At 51.4% G+C, this 22013-nt stretch overlaps 1 protein-coding gene across 5 annotated transcripts in view; it reads right to left on the minus strand.

Moving 5' to 3' along the window:
• Positions 1-22013, minus strand: part of Grid1 (glutamate ionotropic receptor delta type subunit 1) — a 703193-nt gene that overhangs the window by 525735 nt on the left and 155445 nt on the right. The window lies entirely within an intron of this gene.

Here is a 22013-nt window from a genome sequence, read left to right on the forward strand (position 1 = left end):
TATCAGTGGGTAAGAATAGGTGTGAGGAGAGGCACTGGAGAGATGGCACAGTGGTTAAGGGCGCTTGCTGCTCTATCAGTGGATAAGAATAGGTGTGGGAGAGGCACTGGAGAGATGGCACAGTGGTTAAGGGCGCTTGCTGCTCTATCAGTGGATAAGAATAGGTGTGGGAGAGGCACTGGAGAGATGGCACAGTGGTTAAGGGCGCTTGCTGCTCTATCAGTGGGTAAGAATAGGTGTGAGGAGAGGCACTGGAGAGATGGCACAGTGGTTAAGGGCGCTTGCTGCTCTATCAGTGGATAAGAATAGGTGTGGGAGAGGCACTGGAGAGATGGCACAGTGGTTAAGGGCGCTTGCTGCTCTATCAGTGGATAAGAATAGGTGTGGGAGAGGCACTGGAGAGATGGCACAGTGGTTAAGGGCGCTTGCTGCTCTATCAGTGGGTAAGAATAGGTGTGGGAGAGGCACTGGAGAGATGGCACAGTGGTTAAGGGCGCTTGCTGCTCTATCAGTGGATAAGAATAGGTGTGGGAGAGGCACTGGAGAGATGGCACAGTGGTTAAGGGCGCTTGCTGCTCTATCAGTGGGTAAGAATAGGTGTGGGAGAGGCACTGGAGAGATGGCACAGTGGTTAAGGGCGCTTGCTGCTCTATCAGTGGGTAAGAATAGGTGTGGGAGAGGCACTGGAGAGATGGCACAGTGGTTAAGGGCGCTTGCTGCTCTATCAGTGGGTAAGAATAGGTGTGAGGAGAGGCACTGGAGAGATGGCACAGTGGTTAAGGGCGCTTGCTGCTCTATCAGTGGGTAAGAATAGGTGTGGGAGAGGCACTGGAGAGATGGCACAGTGGTTAAGGGCGCTTGCTGCTCTATCAGTGGGTAAGAATAGGTGTGGGAGAGGCACTGGAGAGATGGCACAGTGGTTAAGGGCGCTTGCTGCTCTATCAGTGGGTAAGAATAGGTGTGAGGAGAGGCACTGGAGAGATGGCACAGTGGTTAAGGGCGCTTGCTGCTCTATCAGTGGGTAAGAATAGGTGTGGGAGAGGCACTGGAGAGATGGCACAGTGGTTAAGGGCGCTTGCTGCTCTATCAGTGGGTAAGAATAGGTGTGAGGAGAGGCACTGGAGAGATGGCACAGTGGTTAAGGGCGCTTGCTGCTCTATCAGTGGATAAGAATAGGTGTGAGGAGAGGCACTGGAGAGATGGCACAGTGGTTAAGGGCGCTTGCTGCTCTATCAGTGGATAAGAATAGGTGTGGGAGAGGCACTGGAGAGATGGCACAGTGGTTAAGGGCGCTTGCTGCTCTATCAGTGGATAAGAATAGGTGTGGGAGAGGCACTGGAGAGATGGCACAGTGGTTAAGGGCGCTTGCTGCTCTATCAGTGGATAAGAATAGGTGTGGGAGAGGCACTGGAGAGATGGCACAGTGGTTAAGGGCGCTTGCTGCTCTATCAGTGGATAAGAATAGGTGTGGGAGAGGCACTGGAGAGATGGCACAGTGGTTAAGGGCGCTTGCTGCTCTATCAGTGGGTAAGAATAGGTGTGGGAGAGGCACTGGAGAGATGGCACAGTGGTTAAGGGCGCTTGCTGCTCTATCAGTGGATAAGAATAGGTGTGGGAGAGGCACTGGAGAGATGGCACAGTGGTTAAGGGCGCTTGCTGCTCTATCAGTGGATAAGAATAGGTGTGAGGAGAGGCACTGGAGAGATGGCACAGTGGTTAAGGGCGCTTGCTGCTCTATCAGTGGGTAAGAATAGGTGTGGGAGAGGCACTGGAGAGATGGCACAGTGGTTAAGGGCGCTTGCTGCTCTATCAGTGGATAAGAATAGGTGTGGGAGAGGCACTGGAGAGATGGCACAGTGGTTAAGGGCGCTTGCTGCTCTATCAGTGGATAAGAATAGGTGTGGGAGAGGCACTGGAGAGATGGCACAGTGGTTAAGGGCGCTTGCTGCTCTATCAGTGGATAAGAATAGGTGTGGGAGAGGCACTGGAGAGATGGCACAGTGGTTAAGGGCGCTTGCTGCTCTATCAGTGGATAAGAATAGGTGTGGGAGAGGCACTGGAGAGATGGCACAGTGGTTAAGGGCGCTTGCTGCTCTATCAGTGGATAAGAATAGGTGTGAGGAGAGGCACTGGAGAGATGGCACAGTGGTTAAGGGCGCTTGCTGCTCTATCAGTGGATAAGAATAGGTGTGGGAGAGGCACTGGAGAGATGGCACAGTGGTTAAGGGCGCTTGCTGCTCTATCAGTGGGTAAGAATAGGTGTGGGAGAGGCACTGGAGAGATGGCACAGTGGTTAAGGGCGCTTGCTGCTCTATCAGTGGATAAGAATAGGTGTGGGAGAGGCACTGGAGAGATGGCACAGTGGTTAAGGGCGCTTGCTGCTCTATCAGTGGATAAGAATAGGTGTGGGAGAGGCACTGGAGAGATGGCACAGTGGTTAAGGGCGCTTGCTGCTCTATCAGTGGGTAAGAATAGGTGTGGGAGAGGCACTGGAGAGATGGCACAGTGGTTAAGGGCGCTTGCTGCTCTATCAGTGGATAAGAATAGGTGTGGGAGAGGCACTGGAGAGATGGCACAGTGGTTAAGGGCGCTTGCTGCTCTATCAGTGGATAAGAATAGGTGTGGGAGAGGCACTGGAGAGATGGCACAGTGGTTAAGGGCGCTTGCTGCTCTATCAGTGGGTAAGAATAGGTGTGAGGAGAGGCACTGGAGAGATGGCACAGTGGTTAAGGGCGCTTGCTGCTCTATCAGTGGATAAGAATAGGTGTGGGAGAGGCACTGGAGAGATGGCACAGTGGTTAAGGGCGCTTGCTGCTCTATCAGTGGGTAAGAATAGGTGTGAGGAGAGGCACTGGAGAGATGGCACAGTGGTTAAGGGCGCTTGCTGCTCTATCAGTGGATAAGAATAGGTGTGGGAGAGGCACTGGAGAGATGGCACAGTGGTTAAGGGCGCTTGCTGCTCTATCAGTGGGTAAGAATAGGTGTGAGGAGAGGCACTGGAGAGATGGCACAGTGGTTAAGGGCGCTTGCTGCTCTATCAGTGGATAAGAATAGGTGTGGGAGAGGCACTGGAGAGATGGCACAGTGGTTAAGGGCGCTTGCTGCTCTATCAGTGGATAAGAATAGGTGTGGGAGAGGCACTGGAGAGATGGCACAGTGGTTAAGGGCGCTTGCTGCTCTATCAGTGGGTAAGAATAGGTGTGAGGAGAGGCACTGGAGAGATGGCACAGTGGTTAAGGGCGCTTGCTGCTCTATCAGTGGATAAGAATAGGTGTGGGAGAGGCACTGGAGAGATGGCACAGTGGTTAAGGGCGCTTGCTGCTCTATCAGTGGATAAGAATAGGTGTGGGAGAGGCACTGGAGAGATGGCACAGTGGTTAAGGGCGCTTGCTGCTCTATCAGTGGGTAAGAATAGGTGTGGGAGAGGCACTGGAGAGATGGCACAGTGGTTAAGGGCGCTTGCTGCTCTATCAGTGGATAAGAATAGGTGTGGGAGAGGCACTGGAGAGATGGCACAGTGGTTAAGGGCGCTTGCTGCTCTATCAGTGGGTAAGAATAGGTGTGGGAGAGGCACTGGAGAGATGGCACAGTGGTTAAGGGCGCTTGCTGCTCTATCAGTGGGTAAGAATAGGTGTGGGAGAGGCACTGGAGAGATGGCACAGTGGTTAAGGGCGCTTGCTGCTCTATCAGTGGGTAAGAATAGGTGTGAGGAGAGGCACTGGAGAGATGGCACAGTGGTTAAGGGCGCTTGCTGCTCTATCAGTGGATAAGAATAGGTGTGGGAGAGGCACTGGAGAGATGGCACAGTGGTTAAGGGCGCTTGCTGCTCTATCAGTGGGTAAGAATAGGTGTGGGAGAGGCACTGGAGAGATGGCACAGTGGTTAAGGGCGCTTGCTGCTCTATCAGTGGGTAAGAATAGGTGTGGGAGAGGCACTGGAGAGATGGCACAGTGGTTAAGGGCGCTTGCTGCTCTATCAGTGGGTAAGAATAGGTGTGGGAGAGGCACTGGAGAGATGGCACAGTGGTTAAGGGCGCTTGCTGCTCTATCAGTGGGTAAGAATAGGTGTGGGAGAGGCACTGGAGAGATGGCACAGTGGTTAAGGGCGCTTGCTGCTCTATCAGTGGATAAGAATAGGTGTGGGAGAGGCACTGGAGAGATGGCACAGTGGTTAAGGGCGCTTGCTGCTCTATCAGTGGGTAAGAATAGGTGTGGGAGAGGCACTGGAGAGATGGCACAGTGGTTAAGGGCGCTTGCTGCTCTATCAGTGGGTAAGAATAGGTGTGGGAGAGGCACTGGAGAGATGGCACAGTGGTTAAGGGCGCTTGCTGCTCTATCAGTGGGTAAGAATAGGTGTGGGAGAGGCACTGGAGAGATGGCACAGTGGTTAAGGGCGCTTGCTGCTCTATCAGTGGATAAGAATAGGTGTGGGAGAGGCACTGGAGAGATGGCACAGTGGTTAAGGGCGCTTGCTGCTCTATCAGTGGATAAGAATAGGTGTGGGAGAGGCACTGGAGAGATGGCACAGTGGTTAAGGGCGCTTGCTGCTCTATCAGTGGATAAGAATAGGTGTGAGGAGAGGCACTGGAGAGATGGCACAGTGGTTAAGGGCGCTTGCTGCTCTATCAGTGGATAAGAATAGGTGTGAGGAGAGGCACTGGAGAGATGGCACAGTGGTTAAGGGCGCTTGCTGCTCTATCAGTGGATAAGAATAGGTGTGGGAGAGGCACTGGAGAGATGGCACAGTGGTTAAGGGCGCTTGCTGCTCTATCAGTGGGTAAGAATAGGTGTGGGAGAGGCACTGGAGAGATGGCACAGTGGTTAAGGGCGCTTGCTGCTCTATCAGTGGATAAGAATAGGTGTGGGAGAGGCACTGGAGAGATGGCACAGTGGTTAAGGGCGCTTGCTGCTCTATCAGTGGATAAGAATAGGTGTGGGAGAGGCACTGGAGAGATGGCACAGTGGTTAAGGGCGCTTGCTGCTCTATCAGTGGATAAGAATAGGTGTGGGAGAGGCACTGGAGAGATGGCACAGTGGTTAAGGGCGCTTGCTGCTCTATCAGTGGATAAGAATAGGTGTGGGAGAGGCACTGGAGAGATGGCACAGTGGTTAAGGGCGCTTGCTGCTCTATCAGTGGATAAGAATAGGTGTGGGAGAGGCACTGGAGAGATGGCACAGTGGTTAAGGGCGCTTGCTGCTCTATCAGTGGATAAGAATAGGTGTGGGAGAGGCACTGGAGAGATGGCACAGTGGTTAAGGGCGCTTGCTGCTCTATCAGTGGATAAGAATAGGTGTGGGAGAGGCACTGGAGAGATGGCACAGTGGTTAAGGGCGCTTGCTGCTCTATCAGTGGATAAGAATAGGTGTGGGAGAGGCACTGGAGAGATGGCACAGTGGTTAAGGGCGCTTGCTGCTCTATCAGTGGATAAGAATAGGTGTGGGAGAGGCACTGGAGAGATGGCACAGTGGTTAAGGGCGCTTGCTGCTCTATCAGTGGATAAGAATAGGTGTGGGAGAGGCACTGGAGAGATGGCACAGTGGTTAAGGGCGCTTGCTGCTCTATCAGTGGATAAGAATAGGTGTGGGAGAGGCACTGGAGAGATGGCACAGTGGTTAAGGGCGCTTGCTGCTCTATCAGTGGATAAGAATAGGTGTGAGGAGAGGCACTGGAGAGATGGCACAGTGGTTAAGGGCGCTTGCTGCTCTATCAGTGGATAAGAATAGGTGTGAGGAGAGGCACTGGAGAGATGGCACAGTGGTTAAGGGCGCTTGCTGCTCTATCAGTGGATAAGAATAGGTGTGGGAGAGGCACTGGAGAGATGGCACAGTGGTTAAGGGCGCTTGCTGCTCTATCAGTGGATAAGAATAGGTGTGAGGAGAGGCACTGGAGAGATGGCACAGTGGTTAAGGGCGCTTGCTGCTCTATCAGTGGGTAAGAATAGGTGTGGGAGAGGCACTGGAGAGATGGCACAGTGGTTAAGGGCGCTTGCTGCTCTATCAGTGGATAAGAATAGGTGTGGGAGAGGCACTGGAGAGATGGCACAGTGGTTAAGGGCGCTTGCTGCTCTATCAGTGGGTAAGAATAGGTGTGGGAGAGGCACTGGAGAGATGGCACAGTGGTTAAGGGCGCTTGCTGCTCTATCAGTGGGTAAGAATAGGTGTGGGAGAGGCACTGGAGAGATGGCACAGTGGTTAAGGGCGCTTGCTGCTCTATCAGTGGATAAGAATAGGTGTGAGGAGAGGCACTGGAGAGATGGCACAGTGGTTAAGGGCGCTTGCTGCTCTATCAGTGGATAAGAATAGGTGTGGGAGAGGCACTGGAGAGATGGCACAGTGGTTAAGGGCGCTTGCTGCTCTATCAGTGGATAAGAATAGGTGTGGGAGAGGCACTGGAGAGATGGCACAGTGGTTAAGGGCGCTTGCTGCTCTATCAGTGGGTAAGAATAGGTGTGGGAGAGGCACTGGAGAGATGGCACAGTGGTTAAGGGCGCTTGCTGCTCTATCAGTGGATAAGAATAGGTGTGGGAGAGGCACTGGAGAGATGGCACAGTGGTTAAGGGCGCTTGCTGCTCTATCAGTGGGTAAGAATAGGTGTGGGAGAGGCACTGGAGAGATGGCACAGTGGTTAAGGGCGCTTGCTGCTCTATCAGTGGATAAGAATAGGTGTGGGAGAGGCACTGGAGAGATGGCACAGTGGTTAAGGGCGCTTGCTGCTCTATCAGTGGATAAGAATAGGTGTGGGAGAGGCACTGGAGAGATGGCACAGTGGTTAAGGGCGCTTGCTGCTCTATCAGTGGATAAGAATAGGTGTGGGAGAGGCACTGGAGAGATGGCACAGTGGTTAAGGGCGCTTGCTGCTCTATCAGTGGGTAAGAATAGGTGTGGGAGAGGCACTGGAGAGATGGCACAGTGGTTAAGGGCGCTTGCTGCTCTATCAGTGGATAAGAATAGGTGTGGGAGAGGCACTGGAGAGATGGCACAGTGGTTAAGGGCGCTTGCTGCTCTATCAGTGGGTAAGAATAGGTGTGGGAGAGGCACTGGAGAGATGGCACAGTGGTTAAGGGCGCTTGCTGCTCTATCAGTGGATAAGAATAGGTGTGGGAGAGGCACTGGAGAGATGGCACAGTGGTTAAGGGCGCTTGCTGCTCTATCAGTGGATAAGAATAGGTGTGGGAGAGGCACTGGAGAGATGGCACAGTGGTTAAGGGCGCTTGCTGCTCTATCAGTGGATAAGAATAGGTGTGGGAGAGGCACTGGAGAGATGGCACAGTGGTTAAGGGCGCTTGCTGCTCTATCAGTGGATAAGAATAGGTGTGGGAGAGGCACTGGAGAGATGGCACAGTGGTTAAGGGCGCTTGCTGCTCTATCAGTGGATAAGAATAGGTGTGGGAGAGGCACTGGAGAGATGGCACAGTGGTTAAGGGCGCTTGCTGCTCTATCAGTGGGTAAGAATAGGTGTGGGAGAGGCACTGGAGAGATGGCACAGTGGTTAAGGGCGCTTGCTGCTCTATCAGTGGATAAGAATAGGTGTGGGAGAGGCACTGGAGAGATGGCACAGTGGTTAAGGGCGCTTGCTGCTCTATCAGTGGATAAGAATAGGTGTGGGAGAGGCACTGGAGAGATGGCACAGTGGTTAAGGGCGCTTGCTGCTCTATCAGTGGATAAGAATAGGTGTGGGAGAGGCACTGGAGAGATGGCACAGTGGTTAAGGGCGCTTGCTGCTCTATCAGTGGATAAGAATAGGTGTGAGGAGAGGCACTGGAGAGATGGCACAGTGGTTAAGGGCGCTTGCTGCTCTATCAGTGGATAAGAATAGGTGTGGGAGAGGCACTGGAGAGATGGCACAGTGGTTAAGGGCGCTTGCTGCTCTATCAGTGGATAAGAATAGGTGTGGGAGAGGCACTGGAGAGATGGCACAGTGGTTAAGGGCGCTTGCTGCTCTATCAGTGGGTAAGAATAGGTGTGGGAGAGGCACTGGAGAGATGGCACAGTGGTTAAGGGCGCTTGCTGCTCTATCAGTGGATAAGAATAGGTGTGGGAGAGGCACTGGAGAGATGGCACAGTGGTTAAGGGCGCTTGCTGCTCTATCAGTGGATAAGAATAGGTGTGGGAGAGGCACTGGAGAGATGGCACAGTGGTTAAGGGCGCTTGCTGCTCTATCAGTGGATAAGAATAGGTGTGGGAGAGGCACTGGAGAGATGGCACAGTGGTTAAGGGCGCTTGCTGCTCTATCAGTGGGTAAGAATAGGTGTGAGGAGAGGCACTGGAGAGATGGCACAGTGGTTAAGGGCGCTTGCTGCTCTATCAGTGGATAAGAATAGGTGTGGGAGAGGCACTGGAGAGATGGCACAGTGGTTAAGGGCGCTTGCTGCTCTATCAGTGGATAAGAATAGGTGTGGGAGAGGCACTGGAGAGATGGCACAGTGGTTAAGGGCGCTTGCTGCTCTATCAGTGGATAAGAATAGGTGTGGGAGAGGCACTGGAGAGATGGCACAGTGGTTAAGGGCGCTTGCTGCTCTATCAGTGGATAAGAATAGGTGTGGGAGAGGCACTGGAGAGATGGCACAGTGGTTAAGGGCGCTTGCTGCTCTATCAGTGGATAAGAATAGGTGTGGGAGAGGCACTGGAGAGATGGCACAGTGGTTAAGGGCGCTTGCTGCTCTATCAGTGGATAAGAATAGGTGTGGGAGAGGCACTGGAGAGATGGCACAGTGGTTAAGGGCGCTTGCTGCTCTATCAGTGGATAAGAATAGGTGTGGGAGAGGCACTGGAGAGATGGCACAGTGGTTAAGGGCGCTTGCTGCTCTATCAGTGGATAAGAATAGGTGTGGGAGAGGCACTGGAGAGATGGCACAGTGGTTAAGGGCGCTTGCTGCTCTATCAGTGGATAAGAATAGGTGTGGGAGAGGCACTGGAGAGATGGCACAGTGGTTAAGGGCGCTTGCTGCTCTATCAGTGGGTAAGAATAGGTGTGGGAGAGGCACTGGAGAGATGGCACAGTGGTTAAGGGCGCTTGCTGCTCTATCAGTGGATAAGAATAGGTGTGGGAGAGGCACTGGAGAGATGGCACAGTGGTTAAGGGCGCTTGCTGCTCTATCAGTGGGTAAGAATAGGTGTGGGAGAGGCACTGGAGAGATGGCACAGTGGTTAAGGGCGCTTGCTGCTCTATCAGTGGGTAAGAATAGGTGTGGGAGAGGCACTGGAGAGATGGCACAGTGGTTAAGGGCGCTTGCTGCTCTATCAGTGGATAAGAATAGGTGTGAGGAGAGGCACTGGAGAGATGGCACAGTGGTTAAGGGCGCTTGCTGCTCTATCAGTGGATAAGAATAGGTGTGAGGAGAGGCACTGGAGAGATGGCACAGTGGTTAAGGGCGCTTGCTGCTCTATCAGTGGATAAGAATAGGTGTGGGAGAGGCACTGGAGAGATGGCACAGTGGTTAAGGGCGCTTGCTGCTCTATCAGTGGATAAGAATAGGTGTGGGAGAGGCACTGGAGAGATGGCACAGTGGTTAAGGGCGCTTGCTGCTCTATCAGTGGGTAAGAATAGGTGTGGGAGAGGCACTGGAGAGATGGCACAGTGGTTAAGGGCGCTTGCTGCTCTATCAGTGGATAAGAATAGGTGTGAGGAGAGGCACTGGAGAGATGGCACAGTGGTTAAGGGCGCTTGCTGCTCTATCAGTGGATAAGAATAGGTGTGGGAGAGGCACTGGAGAGATGGCACAGTGGTTAAGGGCGCTTGCTGCTCTATCAGTGGATAAGAATAGGTGTGGGAGAGGCACTGGAGAGATGGCACAGTGGTTAAGGGCGCTTGCTGCTCTATCAGTGGATAAGAATAGGTGTGGGAGAGGCACTGGAGAGATGGCACAGTGGTTAAGGGCGCTTGCTGCTCTATCAGTGGATAAGAATAGGTGTGGGAGAGGCACTGGAGAGATGGCACAGTGGTTAAGGGCGCTTGCTGCTCTATCAGTGGATAAGAATAGGTGTGGGAGAGGCACTGGAGAGATGGCACAGTGGTTAAGGGCGCTTGCTGCTCTATCAGTGGATAAGAATAGGTGTGGGAGAGGCACTGGAGAGATGGCACAGTGGTTAAGGGCGCTTGCTGCTCTATCAGTGGATAAGAATAGGTGTGGGAGAGGCACTGGAGAGATGGCACAGTGGTTAAGGGCGCTTGCTGCTCTATCAGTGGATAAGAATAGGTGTGGGAGAGGCACTGGAGAGATGGCACAGTGGTTAAGGGCGCTTGCTGCTCTATCAGTGGATAAGAATAGGTGTGGGAGAGGCACTGGAGAGATGGCACAGTGGTTAAGGGCGCTTGCTGCTCTATCAGTGGATAAGAATAGGTGTGGGAGAGGCACTGGAGAGATGGCACAGTGGTTAAGGGCGCTTGCTGCTCTATCAGTGGATAAGAATAGGTGTGGGAGAGGCACTGGAGAGATGGCACAGTGGTTAAGGGCGCTTGCTGCTCTATCAGTGGATAAGAATAGGTGTGGGAGAGGCACTGGAGAGATGGCACAGTGGTTAAGGGCGCTTGCTGCTCTATCAGTGGATAAGAATAGGTGTGGGAGAGGCACTGGAGAGATGGCACAGTGGTTAAGGGCGCTTGCTGCTCTATCAGTGGATAAGAATAGGTGTGGGAGAGGCACTGGAGAGATGGCACAGTGGTTAAGGGCGCTTGCTGCTCTATCAGTGGATAAGAATAGGTGTGGGAGAGGCACTGGAGAGATGGCACAGTGGTTAAGGGCGCTTGCTGCTCTATCAGTGGATAAGAATAGGTGTGGGAGAGGCACTGGAGAGATGGCACAGTGGTTAAGGGCGCTTGCTGCTCTATCAGTGGATAAGAATAGGTGTGGGAGAGGCACTGGAGAGATGGCACAGTGGTTAAGGGCGCTTGCTGCTCTATCAGTGGATAAGAATAGGTGTGGGAGAGGCACTGGAGAGATGGCACAGTGGTTAAGGGCGCTTGCTGCTCTATCAGTGGATAAGAATAGGTGTGGGAGAGGCACTGGAGAGATGGCACAGTGGTTAAGGGCGCTTGCTGCTCTATCAGTGGGTAAGAATAGGTGTGGGAGAGGCACTGGAGAGATGGCACAGTGGTTAAGGGCGCTTGCTGCTCTATCAGTGGATAAGAATAGGTGTGGGAGAGGCACTGGAGAGATGGCACAGTGGTTAAGGGCGCTTGCTGCTCTATCAGTGGATAAGAATAGGTGTGGGAGAGGCACTGGAGAGATGGCACAGTGGTTAAGGGCGCTTGCTGCTCTATCAGTGGATAAGAATAGGTGTGGGAGAGGCACTGGAGAGATGGCACAGTGGTTAAGGGCGCTTGCTGCTCTATCAGTGGATAAGAATAGGTGTGGGAGAGGCACTGGAGAGATGGCACAGTGGTTAAGGGCGCTTGCTGCTCTATCAGTGGATAAGAATAGGTGTGGGAGAGGCACTGGAGAGATGGCACAGTGGTTAAGGGCGCTTGCTGCTCTATCAGTGGATAAGAATAGGTGTGGGAGAGGCACTGGAGAGATGGCACAGTGGTTAAGGGCGCTTGCTGCTCTATCAGTGGATAAGAATAGGTGTGGGAGAGGCACTGGAGAGATGGCACAGTGGTTAAGGGCGCTTGCTGCTCTATCAGTGGATAAGAATAGGTGTGGGAGAGGCACTGGAGAGATGGCACAGTGGTTAAGGGCGCTTGCTGCTCTATCAGTGGATAAGAATAGGTGTGGGAGAGGCACTGGAGAGATGGCACAGTGGTTAAGGGCGCTTGCTGCTCTATCAGTGGATAAGAATAGGTGTGGGAGAGGCACTGGAGAGATGGCACAGTGGTTAAGGGCGCTTGCTGCTCTATCAGTGGATAAGAATAGGTGTGGGAGAGGCACTGGAGAGATGGCACAGTGGTTAAGGGCGCTTGCTGCTCTATCAGTGGATAAGAATAGGTGTGGGAGAGGCACTGGAGAGATGGCACAGTGGTTAAGGGCGCTTGCTGCTCTATCAGTGGATAAGAATAGGTGTGAGGAGAGGCACTGGAGAGATGGCACAGTGGTTAAGGGCGCTTGCTGCTCTATCAGTGGATAAGAATAGGTGTGAGGAGAGGCACTGGAGAGATGGCACAGTGGTTAAGGGCGCTTGCTGCTCTATCAGTGGATAAGAATAGGTGTGGGAGAGGCACTGGAGAGATGGCACAGTGGTTAAGGGCGCTTGCTGCTCTATCAGTGGATAAGAATAGGTGTGGGAGAGGCACTGGAGAGATGGCACAGTGGTTAAGGGCGCTTGCTGCTCTATCAGTGGGTCAGAGTTCCATGGCGGGCACCCACATCCAGTGCCTCATGACCACCTGGAATTCCAGAGACTCTGATACACCCTCTGGCCTCCACGGTGAGTACACACATGCACAAGCACAGACATGTGCACACACATATATGATAAAGATTTTTAAGAGAGTAGGGATGAGTATAAAATAGATTGGGATGCGGTTCCGGTTATAATAATAACCAGAAACAGGGATATAGGAGTAGGTGCTGTATATGTCAGGTGAGATACAGCGATAGCTAAAGGTGCAGGTGAGGTAGCAGGTGCAGTATAGGTCAGATGAGAGCATGGCATAAGAAACCAACAGAGAGAGATGTGTGTGCAGTGAATGTCACACTACAGCCATGGGCACAGTATAGGTCAGATGAGAGCATGGCATAAGAAACCAACAGAGAGAGATGTGTGTGCAGTGAATGTCACACTACAGCCATGGGCACAGTATAGGTCAGATGAGAGCATGGCATAAGAAACCAACAGAGAGAGATGTGTGTGCAGTGAATGTCACACTACAGCCATGGGCACAGTATAGGTCAGATGAGAGCATGGCATAAGAAACCAACAGAGAGAGATGTGTGTGCAGTGAATGTCACACTACAGCCATGGGCACAGTATAGGTCAGATGAGAGCATGGCATAAGAAACCAACAGAGAGAGATGTGTGTGCAGTGAATGTCACACTACAGCCATGGGCACAGTATAGGCCAGATGAGAGCATGGCATAAGAAACCAACAGAGAGAGATGTGTGTGCAGTGAATGTCACACTACAGCCATGGGCACAGTATAGGTCAGATGAGAGCATGGCATAAGAAACCAACAGAGAGAGATGTGTGTGCAGTGAATGTCACACTACAGCCATGGGCACAGTATAGGCCAGATGAGAGCATGGCATAAGAAACCAACAGAGAGAGATGTGTGTGCAGTGAATGTCACACTACAGCCATGGGCACAGTATAGGTCAGATGAGAGCATGGCATAAGAAACCAACAGAGAGAGATGTGTGTGCAGTGAATGTCACACTACAGCCATGGGCACAGTATAGGTCAGATGAGAGCATGGCATAAGAAACCAACAGAGAGAGACGTGTGTGCAGTGAATGTCACACTACAGCCATGGGCACCGGCACAGGTGCAAACAGATGCAAATGGGACATCTCTAGGCATCAGTCTGGTTATCCTCTGCACCTAGTCCTCCCTCTCCTCTTACTCATACCCTGGGCGGCATTTCCTCTGCTTTCTTTACAAGGCGAGAAAAAAAGAGAGAAAGAGAGAAAGAAAGAAAGAAAGAAAGAAAGAAAGGAAGGAAGGAAGGAAGGAAGGAAGGAAGGAAGGAAGGAAGGAAGGAAGGGGGAGGGAGGGAGGAAAGCAGAGAGGGAAAGGCCAGTCTGCCTCAGCAGAGAACAATCAGGTGAATTGTTGGTGTCTTCCTCCTTAAAGTCCAGGCAGGCTCAGCTGGGAAGGGAAGAAGAGGGGAGATAGGAGGCAACTAAAAGTGCAAACTGGGAGGAGACAGGGATGGTCAGAAAAAACTCCCAAGAGAAAAAAACAGGAGAACAGAGAGAAGACCCGAAGTGGACTTCAAAGGAGAAAGTACCTCCCTCTCCCCAATGACTCCACCCCACAGACCTTCAGCCTTGCTGTACACTCCAGAGCCACCCCAACCCCTACCAAATGTGGACAGAGGTAAGGTCACATATACACATATTTTCATATATGTAGGAGCACATATATACTCATATATATGTGTGTGTGTGAGCATGTGCATGCACACACAGGAGCGCAGGTGCGCGTGCACACACACACACACACACACACACACACACAAATGAACTGCACCCAGGAGGGGTTCTGTTAGCACAGGAAATGGAAGCCACCACTACCAATAATATGTGAGTATGAATTGGTGTCAAGATGGAGCTAGACAGCATCTTCACAGGCATTTAATTAAGTCCCTTCTCTGCCGAGCACCAGAGATACGGAGATAAGTAATTGACAGATATAGATGGACAAATCAATGCACAGGAAACGGATGGGGAGAATCACGGGCATCTTCCTCACTGCTGGCTACACACATGCAGGTCTGCACACAGGCACATGCAGCTCATGCACACGCCCATGCATATACATACACATACACATATGCATACACACACATACACATACACACACATACACATACACACATACATACACATACACACATACATACACATACACACACACATACACACATATACACATGCACATACACACACATACACATACACACACATACACATACACACATACATACACATACACACACATACACACACACACATACACACACACATGCACACATATATACATACCACACATACACGCTAGTAAATAGGAAAGGACTACAGGCAAATGCTGAGCATGCTGACCACAGATGGGGTATAATCAATTCCTGTGGAGAGCACCCACCCACAAAGGACCCTTCTGCCCTCAGACATTTTCCCAGCCTGCCCTCTTCACCCAGCCACTACTCTCTGGCACCACTTGTGAAGGGTGGTTTTCACTTTGTCCACAAATGATGGCATCTGTAGCTTTAGATGTGTCAATCCGATCTAACAAAAGACAACAGCTTAATGGTCAGCAGTGGAAATTCCAGAACCTTCATTGACTTTGATGCTAGGCAGCCCTGACTCCTCTACAGTTTTGACACAAATCAGCTATGTGGTTTTGATGAAGCTGTTCCACATTTCTGTTCTTTGGATTTTTGACTTGTAAAATGGGGTGATAATTTCTCTCATGGGTTGCTATGAAGATGAAATAAGATAATGATTGCTAGGCTTCCCCCTTGGCATGGTGATTCTCAGGTCAATCTTGTGTTTGATCCACCACGCATGCATGCGCATGCACGCACACACACACACACACACACACACACACACACACACACAGTGTACCAACCAGAGAGAAGCAATTCCAACAAAGCTATAACCATGAGGAGGAGGACACATCAGGTGCTGTGAACCTCTGCAAGTGCTGGCCTTCAGCAGCAAAGGCATTGAGGTTTCAGGGCAGGGCTCCAGCACACAGTGATGCTGTGGTCCCACACAACAGATGTGCAGAGGACAGCTCAGTGTCAGCCACATGCAGATGCCATAGTGCCTTCAGTGGACACACAGCATTCATGCCCCAGCATAGATTTGTATGACCTACAGAACTGGTGTGTGCCCTTTCTTCCTCTTAGCCTTACAATCACTGTGGCTGAAGCCAACACACACACACACACACACACACACACAAGCATGACACTCCTTCAGGACCCTAGACCCACCCTGCCCAGGCTGCAGAGATTCGAGGCACTCCAGTCCATCCTGAAGCCTGTCATAGTCTCATGTGGAACAGGAGACTATGGCCAGTGCCTGAGTTGTTTTGACACAGTAGGACCTTAGCAATGCCCTTCAACTCTTGTGAGCCCTCATTCCCCATCTGTGAGATGGACACAATGATGGCTGCTCCAGTCAATAACAGAACAGATGCAAAAAATGCTTGCTGAATGAATGGGAGTATGAATAAAAGATCTCTCCCAAGTACCTGGTGTGTGAAACCAGTGAGTGATCCCTCCTCGCCGTGCTAGGGTAGATGCTATGTGACAACGTTGCACGCAGGCTCTAGGCTTCTCCCTACACTGAGCCCTGTGTTCCCCACAAGGTTTCCATCCTGGCATCCCCCTCACTCCTACCACACCCCCATAGCACCCACCTTACGCCATCCCGGGCTGCCACCCATCCCCATTGCCCAGCACATGGCATGTATGTAACCCTGGCCTTAGCTCATGTAACCCCAGCCTGCAAATCTGTGGGTCCCATTCCAGCTGTCACTGCTACCCTGTGTCCCTACTCCTTCTCAAACAAACCACTATCAAATCTGCCCCACCCCCACTGCCTACCCCACCACGCTCTGACTCTCCGTGCTCCAAGGCCAATGTCTACCACAGCTAGGGAGCTCAGAGAAACTCCACTCATGCCAAGAGTCCTAGTGATCATGGCCATCACGCATAAACATGGTGGTAAAGGACACCCCCTGCCATCTCTTCAGAGCTGGGGCTTCTCCACAGCCAGCTGGTTAATGGTCCTGGGAGGAGTTAGATAGGGCTCGTCTCGATTCCTTCAACAAATGACATCTATCTCCCCTCACCTTCCAGGTGTCCTTTCTGCACATGCTGTGCCCATCAATGCTCACACTCTGTCATACTTGCTTCCTTCTAAAGCCTCCGCCATGATGCCATAGCCCCTCCTGCAGCCGCCCCCTCTCTTTGGTCACGTGACAAGGACACTTCTAGCAAGTGCATGACTGTTGCTTCCTCAGTTTGTTCCCGCCCTCTCTAGAGCTCACTCCCATCAGCTCGGGGACGCTGCACTCCGGTACAGATCTTGTCAAGCCTGCACACCACAGAGCTCTCTGCCACAAATGCAAAAGTCAACATTCAGCCCTGGCATGGCCCGTGTCCAGAGTAGCACAGACACGAGGTAGGAGTCTGGTAACATTTGCAGAGTGACTGTGTCTGGGGGACTGGACCACGGTGACTGAGGAACACGATCTGTGCCCAGCCTGGGGCCAGATGCTAGGAACACAGAGGTGAATAAAGCACAGTTCCTGCCTTCAGACATCATAGACTGGGGCAGGAGGAGGGGGCAAGATATGGGAACAGATGAACAATAGCTAAGTGTGAGAAGCACAATAGTAGTCATCAAAACATGAAGAGCAGAAATAGCACAGGGGGCGGACATCTAACGCTCCTTAAAAGAGCAGTGAAGGTGCTCTGTGAGTCAGGTCCCCACAGCCTATTAAATCCATGACATACGACTTGAAGCTTGGTGTGTGCAGAGGCACTGAGTCTCCAAGAGGTGGTGCCACTAGCAGGGAGCGGCTTATGCCTAATGGGGAGTAAAGGAACCAAGCAATGTTGGAGAATATTGGAGGACAACAAAAAAAAAGATGGATCTACAGAAGGGAGGGGGCAAGCTTAGGGCCTCTCAGATGCCGTGATGCAACACTTGAACTCGCTCTTCCAAGCAAAGAAGAGTCCCTCCCCAAAGGTTACTAACGACACCCACATCCCCATGCATCTCCTCAAGACCATGAGGGTGGATTAGTGAAACTGCTGATGTGTTCGAGTCAGAAAACCCTGACATACGGTTATTGCAGGAATCAAGACAAGAATAGGGAGGGTCTGTAGTGGAGGGAGAAGAGAACGAGTGTGTTCAAGAGTGGTCATGAAGAACTGGCATTCTATCAGCCGAGGAGGGAGGGGGAGGGAGGGGTCCATCACTGAGTGACAGTGTGTCACTAGCCAGGACAGGATGGGGTGGATTTGGAGACGGAATGGTACATTCAGACCCAGTGATTAGTAATTGGCCTCAAGCAAGCATGGCTCGGCCCCCATCTTACAGGCTAGTGTCTCATCTGGTCAACTGCTGCCACCAATGATACTCAGTCCCTCACCACCCTGGGAAGTCTTCGGGAGCAAGTGAAAAATGCCACAGCGGGGACATCCATAGCTGCTCCTTGGAGCTTCCAGGCCTCCAGCAACCCCTGGGAGAGGGGACTTGGAGCAGTTTGTTTCCCGTCCCGTACCCCACTCTGTCTAGCTAGGGCTGATCTCCTTCCTCGCAGGGAAGCCCTCTTAGCTAGGGTCGCTGTTGCTGTGACGAAACATCACGACAGAAGCCACCTGGGGAGGAACGGATTTATGTGGTTTATGCTTCCACGTCGCTGTTCATCATTGAAGGAAGTCAGGGTGGAAACCCAAGCAGGGCAGGCAACTGGAGGCAGTGGCTGACGCAGAGGCCATGGAGGAGCACTGCTTACTGGCTTGTTCACAATAGCTTTCTCAGTCTGCTTTGCTACAGGACACAGGACCACTGGCCCAGGGATAGCGCCAAGTACAGTGAGGTGGGCTCCCGCCCACCATCAATCACTAAGAAAATGCCCTACAGCCAGATCTTACAGAGACATTTTCTCAGGTGAGGATCCCTCCTTTCCGATGACTCTAGCAAGCTGACAGAAAACCAGGCAGCACACCAACTGACACTTGGATTTTCTCCTCCGGGAGCTCCAGGCATGTGTACGTGGGAGGCAGACTCCATGTCCTTACTGAGTTTGTGTGCATGCGTGTGGATGAGATACAAAGATAATGGGTGTGTGTGTGTGTGTGTGTGCAAGCACGGGTCCACAAGAGAGAGCGAGGAAGAAAGAGGGTGGGCAGAGACGCACAGAGAGACAGCGGCTTGAGGGAGCCCGAGAAAGAGGCCCAGTCTACCATGGCGATAAGAGTGCTAGGCCCCTACTAAGGAGGCACCTGAGTCACAGCCTTGGTGGGCACAGTGGGGAACAAGTGACCTCTCAAGTGAGGAGCCAGCTGGCTTCCTGGAACCCTCTGTATTGGAGCTTCCCTTCAAAGATTAAGTTAATTTGTCTGACATGGTTAATCCTAGGACTTGGAAGACTGAGACAGGAGAATTAATTTGATGCTAATTATATGGGCAAGACATCATCTCAGTATTTTTAATTTGCGTTTATTTATTTATGAATATATACATCTGTGTGTGTGTGTATGGGTGTCTGTGCTGGTTCAGAGGAAAATGACTCCTCTAGGCTCAAATGTTTAAATGCTTGGTCCCCAGCTGGTAAACTTTTGGAAAGCATTAGGAGATGTGGTCTTGTCCGAGGAGGTGTGTCACTGGGGAGTGGGCTTTGAGGTTTCCAAAGTCCACACCAGGCCCAGACGCCCCTCTCTGCTTCCTGCTTGTGGATCAAATGTGACCTTGCACCTACTGTCCCTGCACCATGACTACCTGTCTCCTGCCACCGTCCTCGCCATGGTGGTCATGGACTCACCCTCTGAAACTGTGAGCATTGACCATGGTGTCTCTTCATGGTAATAGAACAGTGACTAAGACACTATGGAGGTCACATGACAACTTGTGGGAGTCAGCTCTCTCTCTACCACATAGAAAACTGTGTCTTTAAAAACAACAGTCTCCAGGGTGGTTTCCCAATTGACAAAACTTAAGTCACCAATTCTCCTAGTGACCAACCCATAAAATTGCATCTCCAAAATGCCCATTGGATGACTTTTTAAGTTTCCTAACTATTGGTGGATATGTCTTCTGCTTCCTCTTCATCTTGCTCCCTCTCTCATGGCCTCCGGACTTCCTTGTCTACCCATCTGCACATATCAGAAGAGGGAAACAAAGGCAGGAGAGACATCAATCACATCTTCACTGGGAGCTGTAAGAGCAAAAAGGGCTGGGCCACAGCAAACCCCAAGGAACACTGGTGAGAATGCTTGGGCTCTCACATGCCACTACATCAGGACGTGGGCCATTTCACTGAGGGGGCACCAGAAAGGGCTTCAGAGACAGGTCAGAGCTAATATAATGGCTGCAGATGACCAACGCACGCCTGGTACACTCTCCTTTGGGTCTGCACACAGTGAACTATGAGATCCATCACCACAAACCCTACCAGGACTTTATAACTCCAAGGAGCCCTGATTTATTTCACCCCACCCCTTGCTGGCACTTTCTCCCAAAATATGGCACCTTTTAGCCCAGAAATCTGGAGATAGAAGGTTCTCTCATAGATATGGTCTTTCTATTACTAGAGCCAACAGCCTGCTCTCGGGCACACAGTCATGACAAAAGGCTATGTCTGGCTTACACTCGGCCTCATGCCAGCCCATTTCTCCTTGGGCCAGTGGGAGCTAGAACCAGAGTGATGCAACTCAGCCAAGGATGAGATGGAAAGCTGAGGGAGGCTACACCATGAGATAGTGGACGGGATACCTCCAGTCCACAGACAAAATCCCTACAGAACAGAAGTCCCAAGACAGCAGACCCAGGCCTAAACCTCCCGAAGCACAGACATCCCCAAAGAAACCAGTTGCTACCTCCTTCCTACATAGCACATAAAAGCAGACTGGCCAGGCTTATCCTGTGTGTACCCTGTCTCCAGCCTCAGACTAGCTCCAGTCCTTCTCTCCTTCCTCCCCCTCCATCCTTTCCTGGGTACCGCAGTGGAACAGTTATCATCCTGCCCAGTTATCTCTGCTAGGTTCACAGTGGCTTCAGCAGTGGATCATGTCTTTCCCAGATTACAGAGAAGGGAGCTTTAGTTCACAAAGTTTCACTTACAGGTCCAGGTCAAACAATCTGCAAATGGAGAGACACATGTAACCATTTCATTAGCAAAGGCTAACTTGGTGGGGCCCCAAGTCAACTTCTCCCTACATTCTCCGGTCACTATTCCAACTGACTGGGAGACAGTGTCTTTACATAAATGTGTCCATGAACTATGGGGCCACAGTTCATACTGAGCCTGTCAATTACAAGGAGCCCCCAGGTTCAAAATAGTGCATTGTGGACAGCACACTCATTAAGATCTTTAATTGAAAGGTCTAACAATGAAAAGCCATGATCCTTGTCGTGGGGGATCCTGAAGAAACCATTGCCCTCACTGACAGATTCCTGCAGAGGGAGCAGAGCAGCCTCACACCAACCCCACATCTGCCTCACCCAGGTCCCATGAGGCACACAGACAGAGGAGCTTACTGGGCCCCAGAAGGACCCACAGTGGGGACCTGAATCACACTTATGGGCCTCAGGCACCACTAAGATGCTGTTTCACAAAGGCAGCGGGAGAGCCTGGAGCCTGCAGGGCTAACTGGACAAAGGGAAGGGCATTCTAGGTTGTGTCCTTGGGTGAGGGGATCAGTGAACTCACAAAAAGAAGTTTCAGCTATTACAAATGAAGGACACCAGAGATAATCACTGGAGGTACCAGGCCAAGAGGTTGGCAAGGATTACCCCAACGATTCCTCTCCTTCGTGCCAACTAACTGATGAATAGCACAGAGACTAAGGTGACCAAAGGTCTTCCCAGAGTTCTGCTTAAGCAGATGTGACAATACCACTCTTTGCAAAGAGAAAAACTCCGGGGCTCCATACTGGAAATGTCTCAAATATAATTACAACCTATGGTCTGTTGGCCACAGAGGTCAAGGTATGGTAATAACCATTTGGAGTGCAGGGTTACCATCCCCAAAGAGCAGGGAATAGACACTTGTGTCCATGGACATGTGAAGATTTTGGTGAAGTAGAGTCATCCAACCTTCCTTCCTTGATCACGGACACACTGGACATCTGGTAGAGAGTGTGCATGTTGGACTGGAGAGAAGGATCAGCCGTTAAAGGCTAGGCTCACAGCCAAAGATAGAAGAGTGTGTGCAACTCCTCAGAAACAAAAACAAAAACATGGATCTGAGAATGTGTCCAAAGGCAGAGCAGGTGTCTGGCATGTGGGAAGGACCTAAAGAACGCTATTGTAGGCTCTGGGAGCCAGGTAAAAGAACTTTTGAATCAGAGGGTTTCGTGCATACTGGGGGCAGGAAGGAAAGACAAGAGTGAATTTCTTGGGATGCTTTTTTGGTTGGCTTCCCTGCATATGTCTTCTCTGTCTCCTTAACTAGTTTATAAGCCCAGAGACTCACCTCATGGGAGCTCCCACAGCCTGGAACTCAACCTGACATTTAGAAGGCACACAGTGAATACTCGGAGGGTATGTATAGATTGGCAGCCTTTCGCTTCAGGGTTTAGATGTTGCCTGCCCTAGTCAAGGGCACCAGGAAAGGGCTTCAGTCTCTTACACTGGCCCCTGACATCAGTTCTCCACAGTCAGATACTCAG

This window comes from Mesocricetus auratus, unplaced genomic scaffold, assembly GCF_017639785.1.
Source record: "Mesocricetus auratus isolate SY011 unplaced genomic scaffold, BCM_Maur_2.0 Super-Scaffold_100006, whole genome shotgun sequence".
NCBI classification, from domain to species: domain Eukaryota; kingdom Metazoa; phylum Chordata; class Mammalia; order Rodentia; family Cricetidae; genus Mesocricetus; species Mesocricetus auratus.